Raw genomic sequence first — 26341 nt, forward strand, 5'->3', positions numbered from 1 at the left:
AGAATTTTTTTATTCACCAAATACCCATCAAAACTTTGAAATTCACCAAATACTCCTGAGTTTAAAAAAATTTCACCAAATGCCCTTAATGACTAACGGTGGTTAATTCCGTTAGTCATTAAGGTTAATTAGGCCACGTGGCATGCTGCAATTGGTTCTCTTTTAATTTATTAATCAATTAGTTTAATTAATTACTTAGTTAATATATAAAAAAAAAAAATTAAACCCACCCCAGCCACCCCCCTCCCCTACCAACCCCCTGCCAGCGGCCGCCGGCGCCGGTGGTCCTTCTACCCTTAGCCGGAACCGGCGCCGATGGTCCCTTTTCGCCGACGAGGGCAACCCCCCCACCCTCCGACACCCCCTCCCCTAACCCCAGCCCCTTCTCCCGACGTTTCCCTTAAACCCTTGCCCAACCTCGAAAAACACCCCCCTTCCTTCGAAGCCGGCGCCCAAACCTCCTCCCCGGCGTCGGCGAACCACTTTCGCCCCACCCCCCGCCATCCCCACCCCCTTTCCCCTCTAAACCACCACCCAAAAAACCAAAAAACCCTTTAATCGAAAAAACCCCAAATCGAAATCTAGGGTTTCAATTTGAAGGTTTTTCGGTTTTTAAGGTGGTGGTTTAGGGGGGAAAGGGGGTGGGGATGGCGGGCGGTGGGGAAAAAGTGGTTCGCTGGCGCCGAGGAGGAGGTTTGGGCGCTGGCCGTGAAGGAAGGGGGGTGTTTTTCAATGTTGGGCAAGTGTTTAAGGGGACGGGAAACGTCGGGAGAAAGGGCTGGGTGTAGGGGAGGGGGTGTCCGAGGGTGAGGGGGCTGCCCTCGCCGGCGAAAAGGGACCACAGGCGCATGGGGAGGGGTTGGATCTGGTGGTGGTGGCGGTGGCAGGTGGTCGACCGTTGAGGTGGTGTGGGTCTTGGGTGGTTGGGGTATTTTTTTTAATTTTTTTTTTATTTTTAAAGTATTTTTTTAATAAATAATTAACTAATATTACAACAACCAATTAGAGGCTGCCATGTGGCATATTAGTCATTAATAACTAACGGTGTTAACCGCCGTTAGTCATTAAGGGCATTTGGTGACATTTTTCTTAAACTCAGGTGTATTTGGTGAATTTGAAAGTTTTGATGGGTATTTGGTGAATAAAAAAATTACTCAGGGGCATTTCATGAAATTTCCGTTTTCTTAATTTTCTTTCGTTTAGTTTCTTTTCTTTTCTTTCACTTGTTTTACTTTAGATTTATAGGTTGAATTCTTGGATGTTGGATTACATCAAGTGGAACGAGCTATGGACTGGTATTTTGCGGGTTTTGATGTGTTTTATGTTCAATTTTGTTGAAATTTTGAGGAAAAAGGGGTAAGAATTGTTAGGAAGGTAAGTTAGGAAATTTGTGTTTAAGTTTGAAGAAATTGGAACTTGGTGAGTTCACCGTGGTGCTACCATAATTTGGGGTGTTAAACCCACATTTTTCACATTTAGAAACTGATCATTATGCCGGGGTCAAAAATCCAATGATAGTTATCGATGTACCCACGCATGAACGCACCAGGGAGAAAGGCAAAGAAGAACAGCAGCTAACACGGACGCGCCAAACCCCTGCGCGGCCGCGCGCGACACTGGTGCGGGCGCATTGCCAGTCTGCGTGGCCGCGCACCCCCCTGTCGTTCCTTTATTTTTCTTCTTTCTTCCTTCTTTTCCCTCATTTCCCCTTCACCCTCATTTTCTCACGTACACATACTCCTTCTCCCTCACCAAAAACCGCACCTCACCCTACACTCATTCATCAAATTTTCACTCGAATTCAACCAAATTTCCATCACAATTCATCAAATCCCTTTGTAATTCTTCCATTTTTATCAAATTCATACTACATTTAACCCATAAGAATCACCATTCTCTCTCCTCCATTGTTGAAGCTTATTTAGGGTTTTTCTTGTGAGTGGAAATTGGTGGCTAAGAATTGCTCTAACTTGCTTCTTGTGTGGTATAATCATCTTCTCTTACTCTTAATTGCTTTATTATACCATATAATTGCATGTTTTAGTTAATTCATGAGCATAAACAGTAGTAGTATTTATTTTGATGGTTTTGATTGTTGAAATTTGATTTTGGTTGGTTATTTGTGTTGTATAATGATTGTTTAGTGCTTACATTATGTTGTTTGTTGTTTGTGTAGCAAAATTGATCGTGAATTATGAGAATTGTTGTGATCAGATTTTTTGAAGTGGTGCTTCGTTGATAATGTTTTAGCCTTGGTTCTTGATTTCTTTGTGCTTGGTATATGATTTGAAAGCATTTGGTGGCTTGAATTTGTGGTAATTGTGTGTATTTGAGATTGCTCATCTTTGGTAGTGAATTGTTGCTTGTCGGTTTTGGTTAAGGAGTTCGATTGAAGTATTCAAGATTGTTGGTTGGAGTTTCTTTGGGTGATTGTGGTGTTTTGAGTTGCTACATTTGAAAATCATCATGTCTAAACACATTAAAAGCCTTTTCAAGAAACGTAAAACCAATGAAGAACCCGCTCCTTCTCCATCTACCACACAACATCAACAACCTACCCCTATACCCAAACTTAGAATTACCGACCCAATCCAAAAAGCTAGACACTCCAAGCTCAAAGCAAACCGTTCCCTCAAGCCTTCCCGCCACTATTTTCAACCGGATATGATTAAATTGGGGATTGATGAAGACTTGAGGGAGTTGATCAACAACCTTCGCATGGGGTTATTTGTGAGCCGGAGCTTCCGTACATATGTTCAACCAACTTTGGAGTTCATGGCCACGTTTGATCTTGTGGTGGTCGAGGGTGATACCTACCGTGTCCAATTTCAACTCTTCAACATTCAATTCGATCAATCTTTGGAAGAGTTTGATGCAGCTCTTGATTTTGATCCAAATTCTGATATTTTGGATCCCGAGCACTTCTTCAACAATGAATATGATCAGAATTTGTGGTGGGACGATATTTCTTGTTGCGGTGACTTTGTGACCCGGTATGCCAAGATAAGTAAGGTATACCAACCATGTCTCCGGGTGCTCCATAGGCTATTGGGATATTCGGTGTTCCCGAAGAAAGAATTGGGAATGATGAGCCAATTAGAACTTCGGATTTTATGGGTGGCCACTCGAGCGGAGCACCGGGGTCGCCTAAACTTGGGGTACACTTTTGCAAGATATTGACAAGGGTTGCAAGGTAGGGAATCCGGTGAGATCCATTGTGGGAGCATGGTCACTAGACTCGTGACCAACCTTGAGCTAGGGCATTATTTTCCATCTTGCACTCCGGTGGGGGATGATGATTCTCTTTACCTCGACATCAAGCAATTAAAGCAAATCCATTTCTTGGCGATGAATGATGATGAAGAGGTATTTGAGTGATTAAGGGTCAATGAGAATTGGTTCTATCTCCCTAACCCTTCCTTGACTTCTCTCCACCGAGAGGATGCTGCAAACATTTGGCATGTCCCCATTAGTCACCGCCCGCCTGTAGACACCTAAAAATGTTTCCCCAAAACCAAACCCAATAATGAACCACCTTTCACCGCCATTATTGGTCGGGTTGAGTATTTAATCTTGGAGTGCTTAAATCCATAATTCAATTTCATAAAACAACCCAAATTCTAGCCCATTTCCCCAAACCATAACTTATTTTCCTCTTTTCATGCCTTTAAACCCAAAATAATTCATTTCGTGTCCTTTAAAATCATTCATTTCGTGTCCTTTTTATAAAAAACATTTAGTCCAGTTTATTTTGGTCCATTATCTGGGTTAAATGATTGAATAATTTGATGGGTTTTGAAAATAGCTTTCCATTGATATATTTTAAGACCAAATTCGAGTTATAACGAATAAGTTATGACCAAAATATTAAACTAACTCGAAACCGAACCTAAGCCCACCTTTCCTACGACCCAATGATCATGTGGAGGGTCCAAATTATTTAAGCTCATTCCTAAACCAATTAGGATTAATTAGAAACTTCTATAAGTTTCTAAAAGATCTTAATTATCCGTTTTGAAAAGATAAGATTAAAGAGTTTGAAATTGAATAAAACTTTTCTTTTTGAAAATCCTATTTCTTTCCGAATTGAAAGACGTTCAAAGATAGACAGATATTATTTTTGTGCCTCATTTTTTTTATCCAAATTTTATATGGTTGGATATCCCTTGAAATTATCTTTCCTATGATATATTATAATATCAATTCCGAGCTATAACAGAAAAGATATGAATTAAATGTCAAACTTTATCCAAAACTGACATCGTCCCACTATTTCATCCATATCTTTTATTCTACAAAATATTTTAATCTTATTCTAATTGGGTTAGAGAGTAGACTTCAACATATTTCCAACGATATCTTATTTATCTTATTTCGATATCTGGATCAAAAGATATGATAAAAATAAAAACCGCAAAACTGCAGTCTATCGAGTTTTATTTCGATTTAATTCGGATCTTATCTTCTTTTTTCGCCACTTCTTTTTTCTCTATAAATAGAGTTCATATCTCCCCTTTTTTCAATTACCAACAAGCTTGATCATCAAATCATTCTCTTCTCCCTCTTTAGCCTAAACACTAGCCTCCCTATTCTTTCACTATTCCTTCCTTTAAGAACTCCAAGGAGTCCATACAATACCTGAATTTCTATACTTAAACCAAGGCGTGAAAGGTATAATTAACTGAGGATTTGGACCAAATAAACTCTACTTTTTATTTAATTTAATTGTTTCAGTATGATTTATATTTTTTATTGAAGTTACTAACAATTTATTCATGATGTAGCAATTTAAAGGAACGCGCGGAATGTGAGTAATTAATCACTTAATTACTCTTATTTTTATTCTTATTTCTAGTATCATGATTAGGGTTATTATTATTTTTTGATTTGACTAAAGATATTATTGTTAAATTGCTTCCAATATTAATGTTGAATCTATTATCATTTTTTATCACGATATTGCATGTTAAAGGGAATATGTAATTGAAAATCACGCCTAATAAGATAATTTGGACAACCGGCTTAGGTTCCTTTTTAATTTTGTTGTTAAATCAAGTTATCACAATATATTAGAATTATATGTTGCATTAATATTCAACCAATTTAGCATAATAATAGTTTGGAACAAATTGAATCTTTGTTTGTATGCCTTTGAGATCGCAGGAATCACTTTTCGCAATAATAATCGAGTAGAGGCCAATACGAGCGAATGTGACTCCATGACTCACTTTGTACCATCATCCCCGATCCTCCTTTCATGGTTCCGAACCATATGGAGTTAGTAATCTCATGGATTATGAATGGGGTGTAACCTTCACGGGTCAATCGTTGTTGCCTATCTTTGTCCCTTATCGTGGTTGCCTTTTTATGATCCGTGAACGGTTTACATGTTCCTTAAAAACTTGTTGGCGGCTCCCTACTTTCCTTGTCCCTAATCTTATATGTCAATTCCCACATCCTAAGAGTGCCAAGCATATTCACAACATGCTTAACGTAGGCGCACTTCGAGCGACGCCTACACCGCCTTACTTCGATGATGATGAAGAAATGGGTGAAGAAGAAGAAGAAGAGCCGCCACAACAACAACAACAATAACAACAACAAAAACAACAACAACAACATCAAGAGCAACATCATCAATATGCTAGCTCCGACTTAGACGCCCTTAGTGCTCAAATGAAGGGCATGCAAATCTGGTTGGAGGGCATGTACGATCAAGATTTTGAGGCCCTCTATTCCCATATGAGAGGGGTTTCGGAGATGCAGCAAGGTATATTTCTCCAACAAAAACACTTATATGATGCGGGTGTTAACCATGGAGAAATCACTCCCTCGGTTAATTACCCTTACTTTCCACCCCAATATGGTCCTCTACCATCATTTGGGGGGCGATGGGGTATCTATGTAGCCATATTGGCAAGGACCCCCGGGGTCTAACAACAAGACTCGCTCATTCCCCGATGAGCACGATAACTACGATTACCGTGTTCCCGGTGGGAGCGATTATAGGGGTGATCCTAATTACCCCTATGTACACCCCGATCATCCACTACTGCTCGCTTTAACCGAGCAATTCACTCCCCTTGCCTCTTGGAAACAAGATAGATTTAGGGGGCAGTTGGCCACCCTGTTACACCGGGGGATGGGATCCTCATGGTCCCCCATCCAGGTTTTCCTATGATGGGGATAACAACGATGGCTCGGGGCCAAGTGGTAGTGGTTGCTAGTTCCCCTCATTTTTGTGTTATGTGCCTCCATCCCTTGTCTTATGTGTGCTTGCTTTGTATTGTCGGGATGTTGATATGTATCTTTGCTTAGCTTGGGGGAACTTTTCCTTTTCTTAGGGGTCTTGTCTCGGTGGCCAATTTGTTGTTGAAACTAACCTTGCTTCTCTTGATTCTTTGCATGATAATCTCATTCTTGGTCTTACTTTGATGAGTTTGCTCATTTTTTATCTTGTTGTTGTTTTGATGATGATGTGTGTTTGCTCCCTTGTATCCAAACCCCCAAAATCCAAATCCCATGAATCCAAACCCCTTTGAATCCAAATTTTTTAGTTTAGCATTTTGTTGTTTAGTTAGGTGTTTAGTTATTTCTTTAGTTCCTATTTTCTTTTTTTTTTTTTTCTTTCTTTATAGTTTAGTTTTGCTTATTTTGCTTTTTATTTTCTTTATTTTTTGTTTTCTTTTCTTTTCTTTTGTTTTGAAGTTACTAACCGTTTTCTTTGTCTATAGTTTTCTTTTCCATTTTTGTTCTCACATGGCTTTGATGATGATGCTTTGATTTTTTGAGCTTCATGAGGTGGTTGATTCTTCACCTTACTTTTTTTAGCATTGCTTGGAAGCCGGTGAGATCTTTCTTATTTCCCTTTATTCTCTTTTATTTTCTTAGATGCATAGTTTAGGATTAGTTTTAGGAAAAGTTGAATGGTTCGAGAATGGATGCTTTTAACACCTAGAGTATTTGGGATCATTGACGATATTGTCATTTGATCACTTATTTGTCGATTGGGATTTACTTGTTCTACTTGCATATTCGTTCCATTCTTTACTTTCCTCCTTTTCCTTTAACTATGTTTTTCCTTTTCTCTTTTCTTATCTTTTATTTTTCTTTCTTTTTGTTTTTGGATTTTAGTATGTTTTTGAGGCTTTGTTTGTGATATTTTTGTTTTACTTTTTGAATTGGACTATATACAACCGATTTTTGCTTTTGAATGAATATCTTCCTAAATGGTATGGGTATGCATGGTTTGAGAATATGCTTGGTTGAGTCTAAGATAGGTGTATGCTAAGGTAGCTTGTTCTAGAACTAGGAGGATCTTGAAACCGGATTTTACTTGTTTGCGGCATGTTGGTAGTTGCTTCTTATAGTCGATTTGACCCCTATAATGAGTTTTTGCTACATCCATGTGAGGTTCTTCATTTTTCAAGCCTTCTACATATCTTGCATAAGTGGCATGGATCCTTGACTATTGCGGACCTAATCTTGAATCTTGACTCATAATTCTAAAACACGAGACCGAACCGTCTAGGGAGGACAAAGGCATCTTTTCGGGGGGTAATTTTTCTTTTTCTAGGTTTAATCTTCTTTATTTTTAGTTCCTTGGGTTTACATTTTCCCTCTTACTACCATTTGAGCCTTTTCCCTTCTTTTCAAGCCACATCTTTAGAATTTTGAGCCTTTTGTTTCTTTTTTTCCATTTTTGGTTTTTGTGAAGCAAATGGTCATGTTTTTGGAGTTTGTGGTTTATAAGTATGGACATTGGTTTCTTTTGTAAACGAGCTTGTGATTTGTAAATATTTTGTGAATAATGGCAAATGTATGATAGAAAAAGTCGTCCAAAGTTTAAAGAGGCGTGGACTATTGCTTTGAAGTTGTGCAATAAAAAAAAGAAAACAAAAGTTAAAAATGAGAAAATTCAAAAATATTTGATGAGATTCTTACCCCTTTTAAAGCATTGAGGACAATGCTTCCTTTAAGCTTGGGGGAGAAGCGTTTACACTTTTTGTAAATATGATTGTGATTATGGATTTGAATAAGTTTGGGGAGTTAGTTTGTTTTTGTTTGGTGACTACTTGATTGTGATTCCAAGAAAGGGCCCGTTCTTTGCTTCACTATTAGGGGTACCACCAAATTTTAAAATTTTAGCCTACCCCTAACCCTTTTTGCCCTTATGTTACAACCTTGGGAAATACCTTTCGACCTAGAGGTTGAGTAAAATTTCCAGGGAGGGCATTATGAGTTAAAGCCTAAAGAAAGGGGATGCATAGTCAAGACGTCGTGTAGCCCAAAAGTATTTCTTTTCCGGGTCCTTCGAGGAGCTATTGAGATGCTCATTAGAGGGAGATTTGAGACTATAGGGAGAACGCGGTAAAATTGAACGGGATAAAGGTGAATTGTGATAACTAGTTCTCTATACTTAGCATACTATATGTTTCAATCAACCTCAGATATCTTGAAACGTGCATACCTCTATTACTTAAGAAAGATGTTTATTCATTTGAAATGTGATCATTTTGTAAAGTCCATTTCGTAAAGGTTTCAATTTTGTTTTTCTTTCTTTTACTTTTCTTTTTGTGGTTTGCCTCATGTATGTTGGTGGAGAGTTATAGGTTAAGCTCTTAGGAAACCTTTACGAGACCTCATTCGTCCTCATTAGCGACTTTGGGGTTTAAAGGGCTTGTTGTAGCTAAAAACAACAATGATTCCTACGAAAGTGAGTCTTAGTGTACATTCCCGCCTTATGTCTTTCTTTTTCTTTTTGAATAAGTATTTCATCCTTATTCTTTCTTGCTTTGTTTTGCTCAAGGACGAGCAAAAGTTTAGCTTGGGGGAATTTGATGAGTGTCATTTATGGCACTCATTTGGTTATCTTTAGGATGAATTTCATGCTATTTTTTAGCTCTTTTAATTAGTTTTTCCTTGATTTTACTCTTTATTTCTTTGAGTTTGCATTTTCTTAGTTTGATTTCTTTTTTTATGCATTTTTTAGTTTATTTTGTTATTTTCTCTTTTATTTGCTTGTTTTCCTTTATTTTTCAGGTTAAGGTCATTTTCCAAATTTCCCGAGCCTCTTCCCGAGTTTGGCATTGATTAGGATGCTTAGTGGTCTCCATTTAAAGTGCAAGTTCCTAAAGACCTTGAGCTGTGCATTCAAGCCGTAGGGAATATTTCAAGCATTAACCCCTAGCTTGAACCCCACCGTGATCATACACTAAAGTACGGTGGCGTCGAAAGGGAAAGAAGATAGAGCAAAAGAGTCGCCAACAAGTTTTTTAGGAACTTGTAAACCGTTCACGAGGTGAAGGTTACACCCCTTAACAATCCAGGAGATCATCATTTCCATAAGGTCTTGAACCAAATAGGGTTCGGGGATGAAGGTACAAATCCAACCTAAAAGAGATTGAACCTACCCTAATAATAGGCCTCTACTTTATTCTGATCGTATTCATGTGCGCTTTCTGACTAACATGCAATCAATAGGTTTACCCTAAACCTGTTTATCTATGTTGGTTGAATATTAATGCACAAATAAAACTATTATTGACGATCACTTGAATTATAATCAAATTAACCCTAAACAAGATTATTAATTATCTCATTAAGCGTGATTACAAGTACCAATTCCCTTTAAACATGCATAAAAGGCGTGATCAAGCAATAACAATAAATATCATCAAGCAACATCATAATCATCATAACAATAATTATAATCATGTTAAAGCATAATAATAATAGCAAGATCCTAGGCATGATACTAACAAGATTAATAACAAACCCTAGCATGTCACTAAATAATAAAGATCAAAGCTTTAACCCTAACATGATACTAACGATCATAAATATTAGGAATCATTGTTGTCATTCAAAACATCAAATTAGGGAAGGCATCCTAACATGATACTAGGAATCATAATAACAACCTAGACATGATTTCTAAGAACTATAAAATCAATAAATCAATTAAAGCACTTACTTGGATGCCTCGTATCTCTTTCTAATAACAAAATACACACGTTAGTAACTCCAAGGAAAATAATAAACAACAATTAAATTAAATAATTGAAAGAGATATTTGGGACCAAACCCTCAGAAATTAAAACCATTCACGTCTAGGGCGAAGGAAACTTCGAATATGGCTAGGTGTTTCTAAATCTAATGAATGCGGAATTTTTATATTTGTGAAAGCTAGTTTAGAAAAGAGAGAGAGAAAGAGTAATCAAGAGAATCTTGATGAGAGTTGGTGAAAACTGATGAGAATTGATGAATGAAAACGGAGTTTTTAGAACGCTGTTTATAAAGAAAATCAACCAAAAAGATAAAAAAATTAAAACAGAGTTCTGACGCGTAAAACCAAGGTTAGCGCCATACGCTGACATTAGCGCCAGGCGCCAAGGTTAGCGTCAGGCACTAATGCTGGGGTTTGGCGTTGACTATGATTTTGACGCGTTTTCTAGAATCAGATAGAAATTGACCGTACGGGTGGATAAGATCGTATTTTCCTCAAAAACATTATTTTGTTCTGATTAAAACTCTAAAAAGTCAACAAAAGTCAATTTATCAATGCTAATTGAATTAGGAATGAAAAGAACATTCTAGAAGAATCTAGAAGACTAAGACCATTCCTAATTGCATTAGGAATGATAAATATATATTAGGCCCTCCTCTAGATCATTGGGCCGCAGATAAGGCTCAAACCAGGCCCAATTCAGTAAATTGCCCAAAACTTCCTCAATATTCATCGGAATTGGGCTTATAATATATCGTTGGAAAGCTCTTTTCAAGCCCTATACAACTACACTATTATTGGACCCATATCATGGACCAACCAAACTGGATTGTCTGTTTTCTTAAAATATGTTTTCAAAAACAAAGAGAAGAGGAAAGAAATTAAAACTATCCGCGCCACTAAACTTTCCACACTTTCACTTCATTCGATTATGATTCGACGTGAAAGGTACTCATCACTGGGTTTGGTTTCGGGGAGACACAAATGGGTGTCTACGAAAGCCCCCACTTTGACTGAGTTTGGAGAAACACAAGTTTCGAAAACAAAAGTCAAAGTAGCGATAGGGACGGAGAATGATTCAGAACGTTCTGCGATCCTAAATCATTCTTGCAACGCCGATACCTGCAAACTAGCATTAGTTAAACAGATAAAAGAGTTAAGAAACGCGTATCTTGCACCGTCGAGCACACGTCTCTGAAAGTAACCGATTTTCTGCTGTACTATTGTTTTGATGACCTCCTGCAAGCTAGAGAATGTCATCCTGCTTGAAAACTGCTACGCTTGTAACTGCCTCCAATTCTGCCATGATAATCTTCCGCAAGCTAGGGAACACTATCGAAGATTGCTTCGCTTGAAACGATCCTCTTCCGCTTTATGACCATCTTAGGGCCATGAGAACATGATCGAAGACAACTTCGCTTGAAATCACCTTCAGTTGTTTGTGACAACTCTCCACAAGCTAGGGAATGCTGCGGAAGATATCCTCGCTTGAAGCTATCCTCATTTGTTGTGATAATATTCCAAAGAAAATTACCGAAGACCTCTGCTTGTCAATCTTTAAAAGCTCGCTTGAACTTTGCTTCCGCTATGCCTGTACATCGGCGCTTCTACTGCTTGTGAACCTGTATGTCGGTGCCTTTTGCTGAATTATGAACCAGTATGTTGGTGCCTTTCTGAATGAACCAGTATGTCTGTGCCTTTCTGAATGAACCAGTATGTCGGTGTATTTTGCGATGAGCCGATGCTTAGGCGCTTTAAGCTAAGTTAGACAGTCTTTCATCAGGTCGATCACTTTATGTAATCAAGCCGATTACCAAAAACCATGTCAAATTGCTCAGAGGGGCTAACTGGCGTACCAAGGAACCCAAAATATATTGCATAAGGTTTGAACAACCGTACTGAGTGGCTGAACGTTCTGGCGCGGCTGAAAGAACGTCAGCGCCGACTATCTGGCTGTAGCGCCAGACGCTTGAGCTAGCGCTAGGCGCTAAAGCTTATCGACTGACGCCAAGGTCTGACGCTTGGCGCTAGAGCCGGGTTTTCCTTAAATACCCTTATCTTCTTCATTTCCGCTTTTGTTGTTCGTGTTTCTTGCTTGAGAATTCTCAAAACTTTGTTTGATCCGTTCTTGCTCGTTTCTCAACCAAATTCGCTCAAATTTGTTGCAAATCAATGCTTAATCCATCCAATTTCCCGATCTATGTAAGTTTCCCTCAAACTCACACCGGTTTTAATGAATTTTGCACGTGTTTATTCTCGAATTCCTTGAAAATTCGAAACTTAGAATGCTTAATTCTCTTTGTTTGTCAAATTTTATGCCATGAAATTGATTAATCGTATATCTTTCTAATAACAAAATACACACGTTAGTAACTCCAAGGAAAATAATAAACAACAATTAAATTAAATAATTGAAAGAGAGATTTGGGACCAAACCCTCAGAAATTAAAACCTTTCACGTCTAGGGCGAAGGCAACTTCAAATATGGCTAGGTGTTTCTAAATCTAATGAATGCGAAATTTTTATATTTGTGAAAAAGCTAGTTTAGAAAAGAGAGAGAGAAAGAGTAATCAAGAGAATCTTGATGAGAGTTGGTGAAAACTGATGAGAATTGATGAATGAAAACGGAGTTTTTAGAACGCTGTTTATAAAGAAAATCAACCGAAAAGATAAAAAATTAAAACAGAGTTCTAACGCGTAAAACCAAGGTTAGCGCCATACGCTGACATTAGCGCCAGGCGCCAAGGTTAGCGTCAGGCACTAATGCTGGGGTTTGGCGTTGACTATGATTTTGACGCGTTTTCTAGAATCAGATAGAAATTGACCGTACGGGAGGATAAGATCGTATTTTCCTCAAAACCATTCTTTTGTTCTGATTAAAACTCTAAAAAGTTAACAAAAGTCAATTTATCAATGCTAATTGAATTAGGAATGAAAAGAACATTCTAGAAGAATCTAGAAGACTAAGACCATTCCTAATTGCATTAGGAATGATAAATCTATATTAGGCCCTCCTCTAGATCATTGGGCCGCAGATAAGGCTCAAACCAGGCCCAATTCAGTAAATTGCCCAAAACTTCCTCAATATTCATCGGAATTGGGCTTATAATATATCGTTGGAAAGCTCTTTTCAAGCCCTATACAACTACACTATTATTGGACCCATATCATGGACCAACCAAACTGGATTGTCTGTTTTCTTAAAATATGTTTTCAAAAACAAAGAGAAGAGGAAAGAAATTAAAACTATCCGCGCCACTAAACTTTCCACACTTTCACTTCATTCGATTATGATTCGACGTGAAAGGTACTCATCACTGGGTTTGGTTTCGGGGAGACACAAATGGGTGTCTACGAAAGCCCCCACTTTGACTGAGTTTGGAGAAACACAAGTTTCGAAAACAAAAGTCAAAGTAGCGATAGGGACGGAGAATGATTCAGAACGTTCTGCGATCCTAAATCATTCTTGCAACGCCGATACCTGCAAACTAGCATTAGTTAAACAGATAAAAGAGTTAAGAAACGCGTATCTTGCCCCGTCGAGCACACGTCTCTGAAAGTAACCGATTTTCTGCTGTACTATTGTTTTGATGACCTCCTGCAAGCTAGAGAATGTCATCCTGCTTGAAAACTGCTACGCTTGTAACTGCCTCCAATTCTGCCATGATAATCTTCCGCAAGCTAGGGAACACTATCGAAGATTGCTTCGCTTGAAACGATCCTCTTCCGCTTTATGACCATCTTCCATATCTTAGGGCCATGGGAACATGATCGAAGACAACTTCGCTTGAAATCATCTGCAGTTGTTTGTGACAACTCTCCGCAAGCTAGGGAATGCTGCGGAAGATATCCTCGCTTGAAGCTATCCTCATTAGTTGTGATAATATTCCAAAGAAAATTAACGAAGACCTCTGCTTGTCAATCTTTAAAAGCTCGCTTGAACTTTGCTTCCGCTATGCCTGTACATCGGCGCTTCTACTGCTTGTGAACCTGTATGTCGGTGCCTTTTGCTGAATTATGAACCAGTATGTTGGTGCCTTTCTGAATGAACCAGTATGTCTGTGCCTTTCTGAATGAACCAGTATGTCGGTGTATTTTGCGATGAGCCGATGCTTAGGCGCTTTAAGCTAAGTTAGACAGTCTTTCATCAGGTCGATCACTTTATGTAATCAAGCCGATTACCAAAAACCATGTCAAATTGCTCAGAGGGGCTAACTGGCGTACCAAGGAACCCAAAATATATTGCATAAGGTTTGAACAACCGTACTGAGTGGCTGAACGTTCTGGCGCGGCTGAAAGAACGTCAGCGCCGACTATCTGGCTGTAGCGCCAGACGCTTGAGCTAGCGCTAGGCGCTAAAGCTTATCGACTGACGCCAAGGTCTGACGCTTGGCGCTAGAGCCGGGTTTTCCTTAAATACCCTTATCTTCTTCATTTCCGCTTTTGTTGTTCGTGTTTCTTGCTCGAGAATTCTCAAAACTTTGTTTGATCCGTTCTTGCTCGTTTCTCAACCAAATTCGCTCAAATTTGTTGCAAATCAAAGCTTAATCGATCCAATTTCCCGATCTATGTAAGTTTCCCTCAAACTCACACCGGTTTTAATGAATTTTGCACGTGTTTATTCTCGAATTCCTTGAAAATTCGAAACTTAGAATGCTTAATTCTCTTTGTTTGTCAAATTTTATGCCATGAAATTGATTAATCGTATCTCTTTCTAATAACAAAATACACACGTTAGTAACTCCAAGGAAAATAATAAACAACAATTAAATTAAATAATTGAAAGAGAGATTTGGGACCAAACCCTCAGAAATTAAAACCTTTCACGTCTAGGGCGAAGGCAACTTCGAATATGGCTAGGTGTTTCTAAATCTAATGAATGCGAAATTATTATATTTGTGAAAAAGCTAGTTTAGAAAAGAGAGAGAGAAAGAGTAATCAAGAGAATCTTGATGAGAGTTGGTGAAAACTGATGAGAATTGATGAATGAAAACGGAGTTTTTAGAACGCTATTTATAAAGAAAATCAACCAAAAAGATAAAAAATTAAAACAGAGTTCTGACGCGTAAAACCAAGGTTAGCGCCATACGCTGACATTAGCGCCAGGCGCCAAGGTTAGCCTTAGGCACTAATGTTGGGGTTTGGCGTTGACTATGATTTTGACGCGTTTTCTAGAATCAGATAGAAATTGACCGTACGGGAGGATAAGATCGTATTTTCCTCAAAAACATTCTTTTGTTCTGATTAAAACTCTAAAAAGTCAACAAAAGTCAATTTATCAATGCTAATTGAATTAGGAATGAAAAGATCATTCTAGAAAAATCTAGAAGACTAAGACCATTCCTAATTGCATTAGGAATGATAAATCTATATTAGGCCCTCCTCTAGATCATTGGGCCGCAGATAAGGCTCAAACCAAGCCCAATTCAGTAAATTGCCCATAACTTCCTCAATATTCATCGGAATTGGGCTTATAATATATCGTTGGAAAGCTCTTTTCAAGCCCTATACAACTACACTATTATTGGACCCATATCATGGACCAACCAAACTGGATTGTCTGTTTTCTTAAAATATGTTTTCAAAAACAAAGAGAAGAGGAAAGAAATTAAAACTATCCGCACCACTAAACTTTCCACACTTTCACTTCATTCGATTATGATTCGACGTGAAAGGTACTCATCACTGGGTTTGGTTTCGGGGAGACACAAATGGGTGTCTACAGAAGCCCCCACTTTGACTGAGTTTGGAGAAACACAAGTTTCGAAAACAAAAGTCAAAGTAGCGATAGGGACGGAGAATGATTCAGAACGTTCTGCGATCCTAAATCATTCTTGCAACGCCGATACCTGCAAACTAGCATTAGTTAAACAGATAAAAGAGTTAAGAAACGCGTATCTTGCACCGTCGAGCACACGTCTCTGAAAGTAACCGATTTGCTGTTGTACTATTGTTTTGATGACCTCCTGCAAGCTAGAGAATGTCATCCTGCTTGAAAACTGCTACGCTTGTAACTGCCTCCAATTCTGCCATGATAATCTTCCGCAAGCTAGGGAACACTATCGAAGATTGCTTCGCTTGAAACGATCCTCTTCCGCTTTATGACCATCTTCCATATCTTAGGGCCGTGGGAACATGATCGAAGACAACTTCGCTTGAAATCACCTTCAGTTGTTTGTGACAACTCTCCGCAAGCTAGGGAATGCTGCGGAAGATATCCTCGCTTGAAGATATGCTCATTTGTTGTGATAATATTCCAAAGAAAATTACCGAAGACCTCTGCTTGTCAATCTTTAAAAGCTCGCTTGAACTTTGCTTCCGCTATGCCTGTACATCGGCGCTTCTACTGCTTGTGAACCTGTATGTCGGTGCCTTTTGCTGAATTATGAACCAGTATGTCGGTGCCTTTCTGAATGAACTAGTATGTCGGTGCCTTTCTGAATGAACAAGTATGTCGGTGTATTTTGCGATGAGCCGATGCTTAGGCGCTTTAAGCTAAGTTAGACAGTCTTTCATTAGGTCGATCACTTTATGTAATCAAGCCGATTACCAAAAACCATGTCAAATTGCTCAGAGGGGCTAACTGGCGTACCAAGGAACCCAAAATATATTGCATAAGGTTTGAACAACCGTACTGAGTGGCTGACCGTTCTGGCGCGGCTGAAAGAACGTCAGCGCCGACTATCTGGCTGTAGCGCCAGACGCTTGAGCTAGCGCTAGGCGCTAAAGCTTATCGGTTGACGCCAAGGTCTGACGCTTGGCGCTAGAGCCGGGTTTTCCTTAAATACCCTTATCTTTTTCATTTCCGCTTTTGTTGTTCGTGTTTCTTGCTCGAGAATTCTCAAAACTTTGTTTGATCCGTTCTTGCTCGTTTCTCAACCAAATTCGCTCAAATTTGTTGCAAATCAAAGCTTAATCCATCCAATTTCCCGATCTATGTAAGTTTCCCTCAAACTCACACCGGTTTTAATGAATTTTGCACGTGTTTATTCTCGAATTCGTTGAAAATTCGAAACTTACAATGCTTAATTCTCTTTGTTTGTCAAATTTTATGCCATGAAATTGATTAATTATGTTTATATATTGCCTTGGGAGTAATTTGAGACTTGTTTGACTCAATTTGGTGAAGAAATGAACAAATCACCATTGTTGATCCTCTTAAGGTTGGGAGAACAATGTGGCTTGTTCTTGATGTTTTTGCTAGCAATTCTTGTCCAATTTGTCACAATAATTACTATATTATTGCAAGAAATTGTTTGGTTGCTTGAAAAATGCCGTGCATGCTCAATTTCAATTTGTGCTCTATTTTAGTACTACGTACTATGTTTTTCTACAAACATAGTATCATGCGTCTAGGCGAACCTTAGATATTATAGAACCATAATTTATGATAATTCTGCACAATGTAGCATGGCTAGACAGCGAGGTTCAGGTTCACGGTCCCGAGATGTTTGACGGGAGCATGAGCCCGTAGAGGACGATGTCGAACCGTCCAATACGCTCAGCCGACTCCCTGAGTGGGATTAGCGGACCTTGTTCTTTTCTCCCGTCAACCACATCTCTAAGAGGGTGAGACGGGGCATCACAGTCGGGAGGACACGCTGCAATGGTTCCGGCTGTGACGGCTTGGGCGATCTGTACAAGATGTACATCGCTAGAAACGATCAGACGAGACTTCTATGGGAGTCTTGCGGGCTTAATACACTGTTCGAGACCTTCGAGGCCATGGTTACCTCTAGTGGGGGTAATCATTTAGTCCGTGCTCTGGTGGAGTTCTTTTGGGACACCACCAACACTTTCCACTTCCCCTAGGGTGAGATGATGGTCACTCCTACCGACTTCAGTCTCATCACAGAATTGGACTTTAGCTCCGTGCCACTGCCGTTCGACAGCGGGATCGACGTCTTTTCTCCTGAGGTCGATGCGCTGTTGGGTCCGATTGTTATTCGGGCTCGAGCTGAGGTAGAGTCGACTCAGTTCAGTGCTAGGGGGATTCGCCGCTCGACTCTAACAGCGGCTTTTAACGATGGCGCGACTACCCGAGAGCAGCGGATGCGCATATTTGTACTTATCTTGCTGTCAGGAACATTCTCCCCTGACAAGGGTAGTATGGCGCTGCTTTACTACCTTCCTGCCGTCTGCGATCTACACCGGATCGGGACATACGACTGGGCCATCTTGGCCAATGCTGATTTTATTTGAGCGCTGCGAGACTCGTGTCGACATCGGTCCTTCGGGGCGAATGTCGCTCTATCCGGCTTTTGGAGGGTCGTAGAGGTATCCTTTATTCCCTATAAAGTTTAGCTCTATATTTTAGTTAGCATTTGCTGATAACTTTAGTTTCTTGTAGATCTAGTTCTACGAGTACTTCCCCTCAGCTGCGCCGGCAAGACCGTCGCCGCGCAGGCTTCCAGCTAGTGCTTCCTTGGGCAGCCGCCGTGTGGGGATGTCCCCTTCCTATGTCCGAGATTGGATCATCTCGGTATGATTCATTTCTTATTTGACATTTTGTGATGCCTTAGATAGATTCTTACCTGATTGACGCTCTTTGTAAGAGCCTAAGGTGCTGTACCGACCGTGGGTCGACTTGGCAGTCCCTGGGTTAGCCGCACAGTATTCTGCTGAGCGTCGCTATTTCTTGGGGACTTACGGAGCGGCTGCGTATCTTGGGGAGAGGGTTGCTATTCAGCATTCCTCAGACACCTTTGTCGTTCCTACTCCTCCACCGCGTCACATTTTTAACTTCACGAGGTTGGTTAGCAAGTCAGAGGGAGCCGGTACCCCTTGGCGATCTTACACGATCCCTCGGCGATGCTATGGGGAGGAGCTACTGCCGTTGTTAGCTCCATTTCTTGTACCTCTAGAGGATGTGGCGGTATGATTTTTCAGCTTTTACATTAAGTTAAGTATCCCCCAAGTACTGCTTTACAGATTTTGTTTTTCCTTGTCAGGACGATCCTGTTGAGTTCGTGCCACCCAGTATGTCTATCCATTATCAGGGGACATATGGGCCAATTGAGGAGATGATTCCTCCGGCTCCTGAGCACGAGCGCTTTGTGGAGCAGTCGATTCCTCGCCACCAGACTCGGGTAAACTTGTTTATTTGCAATTTTTTGTACATATATGTTATGTATGTTTACTGACTTTATTTCTTTGACAATTCTCACGCGAAGTTGTTTCGGCGATGGCACGATGCATAGATGCCTTCCGGATCCAGCTTGTCCGGATGAGGAACGTGGCTACTTGCCGTCGAGCCGACGCCGTTGAGGAGGTAGTCTTCCCTTCTTATGTTTTTGTATTACTGCTTTTACTTTGCACGTTTCTGATCATAGTTTCTTTTACAGGGTCAGCCCATTCCTTCTCGTACCCGCATGAGACCTGAGGCGCGGAGGGATCCAGCGAGGTCTAGCTCGAGACATCGCCGCACCGGTTCGGGAAGTCGGGTTGGTCGTTCTGAGGCTGCTCGTACCGAGGCGGTAGAGGGCTCAGGCTCTTCATTTGAGGGTGCACATGCTGCGCCGGTAGGCTAGGGAGAGGCTACCTCGGCTCTTAGAGGTGGTGGGATTTACAAGGTTGGCTCGTAATCGCAGCAGCCTCCGCAGCCTCAGCCTCAGGTTGATCTTGGGTGGACGGGTCCTGTGTTGAGTTTTCCTCCTCCCGAGGGAACTGGAGCTGGTGCTGGAGCTGGAGATGGTGGAGAGGTTACTCCTCGTACGTCGTAGTTTTATGAGATGATGGATGTACGTCCCCCGGCGCCGTAGTTTGTTCCTGTGCATTGTATTATTATTTTTGACTTTGTATAGAACTTTGCCTTTTAGTTAGACTCATTATTTAGACATGTTTTGTATATACATACTATTATGAGTTTATTCTTTATTTATCATGTTTTTTTCATTTTTTATTATTATTATTATTACGTGCATGCTTGTGTGTGCAAGGAAATGTGAAAAAATAATTTTGCGCAAAAATTCCGTCATTTTTATTATTGATGGAGGGTATCCGACTTTCTCCCCAAAAAAAGAAAAAATGAAAAAAGGAAAAGTCAAATAAAATATTGGATTTATAAAAACATGGAAGTTAGTCCAAATAAAATCAGAAAAATAATATAATTAATATAATAGCTATATTAATTAAAAGGGAGGAATAAATGAATATTTAGAAAAAGATAAGGAAACTGTAAAGTCATTAGCAGACTCGAATTAAGTCGAAAACGTGGTTTTGTAGAAAACGCGTACGATGAGGCATATTGGCGCCAGCTGGCGCCATGCGTTTTGGTGTACACTTAGCGCTTGGCGCCAGACTTTGGCGTCAGGCGCCAATAGTTGGCGTCTGGCGCTAAAGAGCGCTGACTCCGAATCCTTCCCGGATTAAATCTGCTCTGATTTTGTGCATAAATAGCCCCCTGCCCAGCCGATTCTCTTCATAATTTCAGCAAATAAAATATTTCTTAGTTTTTAGAAAAATAACATCATGTCTCTAGTCTCCAATAGTTTTACCAACTACACCCATGAATGGTGTTGGTCTCTTAATGCCAAAGAGAGAAAAGAATTAGATGTTTTTCACTTAGGGGGTATTTATGGTGTCAAAGGGGTAGATCTTGATTCAGATTTTAATCATACCGCTCTAGAATATTGGGATGTAGATACCCATTGCTTTAGAATAGGGTATGATGAAATTAGCCCTTTGCCGGAAGAATTTGGTACTATTTTAGGCTTCCCTGCACTAGATCTTGTAATAATCCCCAGAATAAATGAATATTATTATAAGGATTTTGAACGCTTCATCAATTTAAAAGACAAAGATCTATAAAAAATAGTAGATGGTAGTATAGTTATAATTTAAAAGAATTTGCTCGCCATTATTTTGATAGGCCTTATTCTGAATCTTTCCATGTTTATAGAAGAAGGGCTTTCCTGTTTTGCATGCTTAATCAATTTTTTCTTGCTAGTGGTAAAAATAATGAGGGTCAATCAATTATATCCACTGTTTCAGAACAAATTGAATCAGGGAGAAATCCAATGCCTTTAATAGCTGGAGAGACTATGCTTAGTCTTGATGAATTAAAGAGGAATCTAAAAGCACCTTTTCGGGGCTCTCCAATTTTATTACAGGTAGAAAAATAATATTTTTAATTACAGAAATCAAAAATATATTTTTGTATAGTAATAATAATTTATTTGCATTGCAATTTTTACAGATGTGGCTGATGGAAAGGCTGGAATTAATTAGCCCTCCGAACAACATTGAGAAGTATACTCCAAATTTTTTCGTGAGGAGGAAGAAACGCTTCTCTAAGATGGGACGCCATGAATGGAAGAAGGTCTTCGAGTCTTGTAATTTTGCCATCAAGTGGGTCATCCCTTGGTGGAAAATAGAAAAGATGGTTGGTGTCAACAAGCAACCTTTCTGTCGTCTTCCAAGCTTGTCCCGTATGACTTTTTATTATCCCTGCAGGGTAAAAAGACAATACGACCTACTTCAGACTATTCCTTCCGGTGATCTTCGTCGTCCCTACGAGTTCCCTGTCTCCCAGGAAGTAGACAAATTTGATGCTTATTGGAACGCTAGACCTTTATGGGAAGTAATTACCCAAAACGTACCTCCTTCCTTGCCCAATGATGTGAAAAGGTGGCTTCTGAAGAAACCTTCAAAGGACGTGAAGAAAAATCAGAGTAAAAATAATGTGAAGAGTCGTCTAGGTGACAAGGTGGTTCCTGTTAAGGAACGCTTGGGTGAAAGGATCAAGTTCAAAACACCTATAATGCCTAAGAAAAAGAGTACTGCAAAAGATAAGGGAAAAAGGAAAGCTGACACCACAGAGAAGAAAGCTTGGGTAGAAAAGAAGCATGGAGTCCTAGATGAGGGGGAAACTATTTAATCCAAGATTGAATGTAGGTACCCTAAAGAATGCCTACTAGCTAAGGTTATGGATGAGGAAGAAGAAGCAGACAAAAATTGGAAAAGGTCTAAGAAAGAGAAAAAAGATTAAGAGCATTGCTTAATTTCCAATTATTAGACTTAGTTTATTTTTTATTTAAAGTTAATTTATTTAAGCTTTATTTAAATTCCATCAATAATGTAGTTTATGTTATTAATGAAATTCCAGCTTTTTAATTAAATGATTTACTTTAAATTTATTTTATTAAAGCAACGAAAACCGAAAAATTAATTTTCCAGAAATTTTTTCGAGTACGGAAGTCGAAAATTTTCCGAAAAAACCGAAATGTTCCCAGACTTTTATCTGTTAATTGGCGCCATGATTTTGCGACTGGCGCCGGCTGCGGCAGTCTGGTGTTAGGCGACGGATGCTGTCGTCTGGCGCTGATGTTCATCGGCTGGCACCATAAAGTTTTCCGTGACGCCGATGTTTCGTCGATCTTCTGTTGAATTTTTAATTAATTCTGGGATGCGAGATTTGAAAAAAATAAAATGGCTGTACCCGTAAAGGGTTGCCTACGTATCCTTTCTTAAGGAATCAGGCCAAACGTAGCTCTCTTGAGTATCCTACTCAAGTAATTATGGGTAGTATTTCTTAAGTTGGTCAAGATTTGTCATGTTCGAGAACTCATTGCCATCCATATCAATTAATTTTGCTGCACCTCCTGACAGGATTGTTTTGACAATGTAGGGTCCAGACCAATTAGGTCTAAATTTTCCCCTTGGATCTAAAACATTTTTCCTTAATGCTTTTGACACCAAGTCTCCTACTTTGATGTTTCTTGTCTTGACCTTCTTATTAAAATGCCTAGCCATACGAGTTTGGTAACATTGAGTGTGATGTAGAGCTTCTAGTCGTTTTTCATCGAGTAGAATTAGCTCTTCATATCTTTCCCTAGTCCATTCAACTTCATCGAGTTTGCTCTCTAACGCGATGCGTAGAGATGGAATCTCTAGTTTGACAGGGTGTACGACATCCATTCCATAAACCAAGGAAAATGGCGTATTTCCTGTTGATGTGTGAATTGACGTGCGGTAACTCCACATTGCGAAGTGAAGTTTGTCAGGCCAATCCTTATAATTTTCCGTCATTTTCTCGATGATAGTCTTTAGATTTTTATTAGTTGCCTCAACTGCTCCATTTGCATGAGGCCTATAAGGAAAGAATGATGATGTTGAATGCCATATTTTTGTAGCAATTCTTCACATTAGGCTTGAAAGTGAGTGCCATTGTCACTTATCATTTTATGTGGGACTCCGTATCGACAAATAATATTTCTTTCGATAAAGAGTGCTACATGTTTTGCGCTGAGTTTAGCGTATGATTGCGCTTCGACCCACTTTGTGAAGTAATCAATTGCTACTAGGATATATTCGTGGCCTCTCGTTCTTGGGGGAGTGTTTTTGCCGATGATGTCAATTCCCCATGTAGAGAACGACCATGGCGATGTGTAGGTGTAGAGCAAGGATGGAGGAACTTGTTATAAATTGGCATAGATTTGGCACTTAGGGCATCTTTTTACGTATTGATGGCAATCCCTATTCATTGTAGTCCAATTGTATCCTTCTCGCATTATCTTTTGGACTAACATTTTGCCATTTATGTGTGTTCCACAAATTCCTTCGTGGACTATCCTCATTGCTCTTTGGGCATCCTTTTTTCCTACACATAAGAGAGCTCGACCTTTAGGTACCCATTTATGTAGCTCGTTGTGTCTATGAGTACATATTGGGAAGCCAAGAGTCTTAATAATGCTCGTTTTGCTCTTTTGTCGGCATGGGGATGGTATTCTCCTTTGGTGACGTAGTTGAGTATATCCGTGTATCATGGTTCTTCTTCTTCTTCTTCTTCTTCGTCTTGGATTACTTCATCATCTTCTATAGCCTGAATTAATGCTGGTTTGTGCCTTTTTTCTATAGTTAGAGGCATTTGCTCGATTTCCGTGGGAATGCTAACCATCGAGGCTAGTCTTGCCAAGGCATCAGCGAATTGATTTTCTTCTCTAAATAGATATGTGTATTCTAACTTCTCTAACTGATTAGTAAGAGTTTCCAGATAGGTTTGGTAAGGGGCCAGACTTTCGCTCCTTACTTTCCACCTTTGGGATATTTGATTGATGATTAATGAAGAGTCTCCGAATATCCGTAACTTTTTTACTCCCAATGCCAAAGTTGTTTCAAGGCCTACCACACATGCTTCGTATTCAGCAGCGTTGTTGGTAACGTTGAAATCAAGCTTTATGGAGATTGGAACATGCTCTTCTTTAGGTGATACTAGTAATGTTTGAGGCTCCATCGAAGTATAATGTCCAAGTATCATCTTCAGTGACCATTAAGTCTTCATCTGGAAACTCATTGTCTTCTATTGGAAAGTCCGCTAGAAAATCTGACACCACAGATCCTTTGATAGCTTTTTGTGGCATGAACCTTACATCAAACTGGGCTAAATTGACTATCCATCTCGATATGCGTCCATTGAGTGTAGATTTCTCGAATAGATACTTGAGTGGATCTAATCGGGAGACTACAAAGACTGTATGCACTAGCATGTAATGTCTTAACTTGGTTGTGGCCCACACCAAGGCGAGGCACAATTTCTCAAGTGGTGTATAACGTGCTTCATATTCGAGCATTTTCTTGCTTAGATAGTAGATTGCGTTTTCTTTACCTTCTACTTCTTTTGCTAGCATAGCTCCCATTGTCTCTTTGGTAACTGTTAAGTATAACCTAAGAGGTATTCCCGGAAGTGCTGGTGCTAATATGAGAGAATTTGCGAGATAGGATTTGATCTTTTCAAAGGCTTTTTGACACTCGTCATCCCATATTACCAGTACATTCTTCTTAAGCTTTTTAAAGATTTGTTCACATATCGTAGTCAATTTTGATATGAACCTACTTATGTATTGCAACCAGCCAATGAATCCTCGAATCTGCTTCTCGGTTTTAGGCGGTGGCATTGCCATGATTGCTTTGATCTTGGTTGGGTCTATCTCTATTCCTCTAGAGCTTATGACTTAACCCCAAAGCTTGCTTGAGGTGACTCCAAAAGCACACTTATATGGGTTAAACCTCATATTGTATTTTCTTAGCCTTTCGAAAAATTTTCTTAAGGCTACTTGATGGCCTGGACGGTCTTTTTATTTTACAATCATATCGTCCACATATACTTCGACTTCTTTGTGCATCATGTCATGGAGTAAGGCAGTCGCCGCACGTTGGTAAGTAGCACCCGCGTGTTTCAACCAGAATATCATTACTGTGTAGCAGTAAGTGCCCCATGGTGTTATGAAGGTTGTTTTCTCCATGTCTTCTTCTTCCACGAGAATCTGATTATAACCTGCGTATCCTTCCATGAATGAGAGAAGTGCGTGATTTTCTGTGTTATCCACCAGAATATCGATGTGTGGTAAAGGGAAGTCGTCCTTTGGACTTGCCTTATTTAGATCTCGATAGTCAACACACATTCTTACCCTTCCATCTTTTTTTGGAACTGGGACGAAGTTGGCGACCCATTCAGGGTATTTAGATACCTTTACGAAACATGCAGTTATCTATTTTTGAACTTCTTCTTTTATTTTAAGAGCTACGTCGGGTTTCATTCGACGTAACTTTTGTTTTACAGGTTTCATTCCCGGAATTAATGGTATGGTGTGTTGAGCTATTTCTCTATTAATGCCTGGCATATCTTCGTATGACCAAGCGAATACATCGATAAATCCTTTAAGTAAGTTAATTAAATCGGTTCTTTCTTGTTCATTACGTGTTAGTCCGATTTTAACTTCTCTTTTATTGGTTGAATCATTTGAGATATCAACCGTCTCAGTTTCTTCGATTACCGGTGTTTTCTTTTCGAGTGTTTCCATTGCTTTAACAAGTTCTTTGTCTTTTTCATTGCTAGTTAAGCAATGCTCGTCATCTTGGGTTATAGAAGAACACAAAGAGTAAGGAGAAGAGATTATATTATTATACTCTGAGATCATTACATCAAAGAGTGATATGTCCTCAGGGACTTGATCACTAACTATTCTAGGAGAAGAGATAGAAGGGGAAGGTACTACAACTAAAGGCCTAGATGACTCTATAGGGAGAGACTCTGACTCTGACAACTCTTCGAACATCGGTCCTTGCCCTGTCGTGATGGAGATCTTTCTGCCACTTAGAGTAGTTACTTTGACAGTCTTGCGCCACCCTTGTAGTGATCCTTCCGCTGGAGTGATTAGCTTCGAGGGATCGAAGCTTTCGCTTTGTAGGACTGTTTGAATGAGCGAGGAGTTATCCTCTTTGTACCTTGGCCCATCCTTTCCTCGCCCAAATAATAATCCCATGACGTTAAAGTCAAAGCATGGGGGTGCTTTCTCCTTATGGACAGGAGTTGGGATTTCATCTGTGAAATAG

This window comes from Chenopodium album, chromosome 9 (assembly GCF_948465745.1).
Source record: "Chenopodium album chromosome 9, dcCheAlbu1.1, whole genome shotgun sequence".
NCBI classification, from domain to species: Eukaryota; Viridiplantae; Streptophyta; class Magnoliopsida; order Caryophyllales; family Amaranthaceae; genus Chenopodium; species Chenopodium album.